Here is a 6,267-nt window from a genome sequence, read left to right on the forward strand (position 1 = left end):
GTCTGGGCCAAGCGATTCTTTGTCAGGAAGGACAGATGAATAGGTAAGTAGAGGGGGAATCTGCTGGAGATGTAGCAACAGGTATCATGGAAACTAGTAATACAGGCCAACCACTCATAGAGGAGACATCTGCTCCCTCTTCCTGGAATGGGCATCACACAGAAGAGGCTTTTTCCCAGAATTGCATTAACCAAGCCATCCCAGATTGTATGTGCATAACTGACAACCTGGGTTTAAAAACTGATAAAGGAGCTTCAGGTTTGATGCTACCTGAGGATGGTCCATCAGCTGTGTCTGTAAAAGCCAGAGACAACTCTCTGGATGCAACTGCAACTGACATTAAGTATTTGGGATGTGAGATGGGGCAAAAATTGTGTTTACAAACCTAAGCTGAGCCTATCAACTCCATCTCAAGATTCTCTGAGTCAGGAATTAAGCATGGAGAAAGGGGGTTTTTAGTGAGGATGAACAGAACATATGCAATGACAATATCACAGAACGGGCAATAAGCAACCTTGACCCTTAGTCTCCCGCTTAGCTGGGGGATTTGTAATGTTGGAGAAAAAGCAAATAATGGTTGCGGAAGAGTCTGTGGAGAAGGTTGGGAAATTTATGGAAGAACGGACTCCAGCTATGGACTGAAATTTGCAGTGCTGTGTCAGCAGGATCAGCGGTGTTAGTCTAGCTGGACTGAGCACAACAGAAATTGTAAGAAGGAGCAGCAGTAAAAACGTGGGTCCTGCAGATTGCTGTTTGCAGACTAAGCTGCACAAAAGTATCTCCAAGCCCACAAGGTTTGCCAGCATGGCCAGGAGAACATTCCCTGAACCATCTGGCTGGCTTGTTCACAAACCCTGGGTCCAAATGCCTCCAGAGAGGAGATCCCACAACCACAGAAACTGTTAACTTCCTTCAGGATAATGATTGAAAGATGGCACCACAGAGCTCAGAAGGCATTGTATGTAAGCAACAGACTCCCTCCAAAACCCCAGGATACCAAAGTCCCAGAGATTATGGTAAGGACCAGACATAGCTACAAGATGGTGATGGAGTTTGGGATCAACAGGAGCAGTAATGGTAGTGAGGTTTTGACCCCCTTAGCTAGTCCTAGTACTGATCATAGGAAGAATTACCTTGAGATCAGTGTCAGTCTCTGCTCACAGAAAGAGGTGGTGGAGAAGGGCCTCCTTTCAGCCAGGAATGAAAGTTATCAAAATTATATTAGCAGCTGTTCTGCTGGAAAACTCTTAGAGTTCCTTGAGAATGACATTGAGGAGCGAGAGCATTAAGACAGTCAGACCTATGGGTTCTGCTGCTCTAATGAAGCATAATCAGCTGCTTAAATTACAGGGTTCTGCAAAGTCATTCACTGGCATCACTGATGGGGTAACTGAAGAGAGCCATGTGGATTATGTGAAGCCTAGGGCTTCAAGAAGCTTGGACATCTTTAGTTTCCAGAATTTTGATTTTTCCAAGCTGAACCAGCCTAAATTCATGAAACCGCTCCAGGCGGATGAACATCAACAGCTAATCATGAGTCTTAATGCCAAATACAACCAGATGAAGAACAGCTGGGTCCAAATGGGCAAGGAGGGGCAAGCGACACCAAGGGCAAAAAACAAAGCTGACTCAAAGAAATATGGAAGGTAAGCACTGGGTCTGCAAACCAAGGCTAACAGACAGACAGAAAGGCTCTCTAGTTCAGCAGCTCTTCGCTGAGACATTCCACCTACCCAGTGTCTATCGCTGGTTTTTACAGACATCTGAAACTAAGTCCCTTGTCATTGGCAGGAATGCTGATACACGCCTTCCATCTGAATTTCACAGTTCCTTGGGTCTAGAAAGATCCTCCTGTGAAGTTTTTCCCAGTTTACAAGCTGAACGCCTGAAAAAGCGCCTGAAAAAATTAGCGAGGGCCTCCCCAATCAAAAGCAACCCCAGGAACCAACAGCTCATAGCTATGTTCAGACAACAGGGTGGCTCTCTCAGCAAGGGGTCAGAAAATGTGGAACTGACCACTGCTACCTGCAGTTCCACAAGCAAGAGAACCTATACCCCTGATCCTCAGATGCAGGATGCCTCAAGCAAGCATATTGTAGCAGATGTTAATCTCCACCCCCACTTCCCTGGTTCTCTGCAAATATTCCAACATTCAGGAGAAGTTGCAGGTTCAACAGGACAAGCTTGAGCTTGTAGAAATTGTATTGCAAGATCTTGAATGTGCCAACATGAAGCCTTGTATTCCACCAAAATGTGTCTCTGAAAGCCAAAAGATTGCCTTGAATTCATCAGGGAAATGCAAAAAGACCATCTCCACAACAAATAAAGGACAAAAGACTATCCCCACTACATCAGACAATGCAAAAAAGACTGTTTCTACATCATTGGAGCACCGCAAAAACATTATTCCTATTACATCTGAGGAAGGCCAAAGGATTATCAGCACATTTGAAAAAGACAAAAAGTTGATTACCACAATATCTGAGAAAACCCTGAAGCCTAGCTCCACTGGAAAGGATAGCATACAAGAGAAAACCAGGGACCTTACAAGACTGCTGTCTTACTCCAATATAAAAGATCCTTGGAAACAATAGTTCCAGTGAAGAGGGTGGTTGCAGTAGCGTCAAAGCAAACACTTTGAGTAAAAAATGAATACAATACCCAACAGAGCTCTCTTCTATCACAAGCTCCCAGACCTGAAAAAGATTCCCCAGCTCCCTTAGAACCCAAAACTGAAGTAAGCACAAAAATAAAAGATAATCAGAGTGTGGGAAGAGAAACAATTGCTAAGTCTATGCAGATAAATACCCAAGAGACTCAAACACTGAAGAAGTTAGTTGAGAGTAGACAAACACAAAACATAGTGTCCAGACAAGAGCCGTTGTCTCTTTCCCGATAGACGGTTACTTTGAATGTTCACAGAGCTTAATTTGTGCACGTTTCATCGAGAACAACTTCTACCGAAGTACGTCAACTGTGTATATCCTCGCAAAGTCTCAAGAAAAGCACACTGGTGTCGAGTGTAACAATTGATAGTCCTAAAATCCATAAGTGAGTTTTTGATCCATGGGTTCCCAAGGCACATTTCCAATGTTTTGTTTTTGATTTGTGCAGAAAATAATGCCTGTGGTTAACATAAGCCTACGTTTCACATTTTGTTCTAGTTAATATCTCAACCATGAATCTTTAAGCTGTTATGTGCTTTAATAGAGTGAGTTTTTAACAAGTTGCTGAAACTATAACAAACGGTCACATTCCGCCAACATCACATCACCACCACCGCCAAGTTTTGTACTAGTCCGCCAGCACGAGACTTTGTGCAGATATACACAGTTGGTGTATTTTGGTTGAAGATAGTTCTTGATGAAACCACACACAAATTAAGCTTGATGCACAAAGCTGTGGGAAAGAGACGCTGTTAAGTTTATTGGAAAATTTAGGCTCATTGGCTCATGAAGGTTTGTTGTATCCGGGTGAGCTGCAACGGGTATCTAGAAAACCTTTCAAATCTCAATGAAAGTATCTGGGTTGATAGACAGTGGTCTGGGGGCGGAAACATATCTCAGTTTCAGTTTTGGATGAACTGCCCCTTTAAGGGGTGTGGGAGGAGTTTTTGGATGTGAGAGGAAATGTGTTGAATCCCTATTTGAGGTGCTGCTGGAGGAGCACATTCCTCCAGGATTGCAGTCCCCAGCCCTCATAGTGAAATAAAGTGTGAACATGCTCATTAAATCAGGTGCATTATCACTATTTAGTGGTGTGAACTGAATAGATTACTATAACCAAGCTTTTCTGTTTTTTTGCGCACAAACACATATAACTGGCACATAACTGAGCACAACCCTTCTCTGGTACTTTGTCTTCTTGCTTGAGAATCCATCCTGGTCTTATTTTTCCCTATTTTAGCATTTTTGAGGAAACAAGGTTTTCCCAATGGCTGTTATACCTCAGATGGAAGTAATTTCTCCTTAGTGTTTTTTGTTTGAGATTTCCTACCCACAGAGAAACGCTTTCACATTACACCATCTTTCTCTGAACATTACAGAAGTGTTGCATTGCGACAAATAATGATGTTATTGTGTTTTATTCTCTAGTTTGATGTTTAGGCTGATTTCCCCCCTGAAACTGAAGCGTTTGAAGTTTGACGTGTTTGTTTTCTAAACTGTGAAAGCTTCCTAAGAGGTTTTTTTATGAGTGATGGCATGCTAAATTGTGTGACAGGCATTTGGAAAAGGTAGTATTCAGAATTGTACATTTTCATCATCACTTATTTGTTTTACGGACTACGAAAATGCTCCTTTGCATTACAGACCAGATCACATGACCTTTTTGGTCGAGAAAGGATTGTTTCGGCCATTATTGGCTGGACCGCAACAGCTGAGCCAGCCCTATAAACACGAATGTCTGTGACTGAGTGACTGAGTGAGTGATGAAGTTACACCGCGGATGTCTGTGACTGAGTGACTGACTGATGAAGTTACACCATTGGTCGGCCGGTTCGGTCCAGCCATATACTAGGTTTTGACCTGGTCTTTCAGGTTTTTCCAAGCATGAAGACAGATGAACACATTTCATGTTTGATTTATCTTTCAAAACCTATTTCCTAAAGTTATATTTTATTCTTTTTTATTTGACTGAAATCTATGTAACAGATTTTTATATACTTTTGTTCTTGTAATAATGCATAATGATGCCCTTACAGAATCTTGAACCTGTGCGTTGACTTGTGGCATTCCCTGCTGAATGAGTAGTTGCCTCCACAAAACCAATAATTTAAAGAAAAAAAAATCTTTATCATTTTATATGTTCTTTGAACATACAAAAGAAAAAGAAAAAACACTGAATAAAGAAAGCCTTGAAATATTCAGGCGGATGCCAGGTTATTTGACATGTCAATGGATCTGTCTTCTGCTTAAGCTCCACTTTAATATTCAGTTGGTACAGTACAATGGAGTACTGTGTGATAAATCACTACAGAATCACTGACAGGTTGTACACTAAGCACTGTCTGAGAAAATACATGGGGAAGGGTGGGTGATGATGATGATGATGATGTTGCTCATGATGATGATGGGTGATATAGATTTTTTTGGAATCAGCAGAATAATGGAATCTCACTGATAACTGGGGAATCCATATGGAAATCAAGGCTATGGTCTGCTGGGAGGTGGTGGGTTACTGTAGGATCGTATAACTGTGAAATCCTCTAGCATTAGGAACCAGCTGTCAATATAGCAACAGATTTGTGAAAATGGGAACTGCAGATCTAGATGGTGTGTGTGCGTGCGCACATGCGCTTTTGCACGATTGCTGTGTGTGTGTGTGTGTGTGTGTGTGTGTGTGTGTGTGTGAGTGGGCGTGGTGCATGCATCCATGTGCTGCTCTTAACGGAGTTTTCTCACAAAGCTGTTTACGGAACACTGACCCCTGGTGGTGTTATGTCATAGAGCTACTGTACTGAGTACAACCAAAATCGTTTCTTCTTATTGTTCCACTTAAAAAATTGTAGTTCAGACCCCATCACCTTTGCCTGAAATTACTTTTCACTGAATGTTATGGTGGTTTTTAAAGATTGGCTACTGTGCTTATTTACTGTTTATGGGTTAATCTGATATAATTGATCAAAATATGGTTTTGCTTTCATTAAACATTGTGTTCTTGTACATGTGTTTCCATATGTGCCTAATAAAATATTTGACCCAACAGCATTTTCTTAATTTCTATATAGGATAGACCATGAATGATTTCACAGGCAATTTCAACAGTTTTCCCCCAATATTCCACAATGGTTGCAGCATGCCTTTGTGTAAATTTGTGTGATTTGTGTAATAGCTGATCATCCCAAAAAAAAAAAAAAAACGTTGTTGGTATAAATTTCATATCTACTCTTGACCATTTGAATGTGTGAGTCTTCACTCTGAGGGAGAAGGGACTGGTGACAGGTGTATTATTTGTATTTCTGGAGATGGGGTGTGTGTGCGTGTGTGTGTGTGTGTATCTGTGAGTGATGGGGGAGGGAGGCTACCCTCAAGAGATCCATTTGTTCCTCCTCTCCTGATGGTGAGAGTGAAGGGGGTGGGGAAGCCCCCCAATCCCAGTCCCCTTGTGCTGTCATAGTAAAATGGGGGGAGGTGCAGGAGCACGTGTATTGTTTTATGGTTACGATGGAACATAAATCACAATTCCAATAAATGGTGTGAACCCTGGGATTCACTTTGCTTTATGTGCTTTTTGCCTGAGGTGAGGGGGGCCAGCCCATTCACACTG

The sequence above is a fragment of the Anguilla anguilla genome, chromosome 2 (genome assembly GCF_013347855.1).
Source record: "Anguilla anguilla isolate fAngAng1 chromosome 2, fAngAng1.pri, whole genome shotgun sequence".
Classification (NCBI taxonomy): Eukaryota; Metazoa; Chordata; class Actinopteri; order Anguilliformes; family Anguillidae; genus Anguilla; species Anguilla anguilla.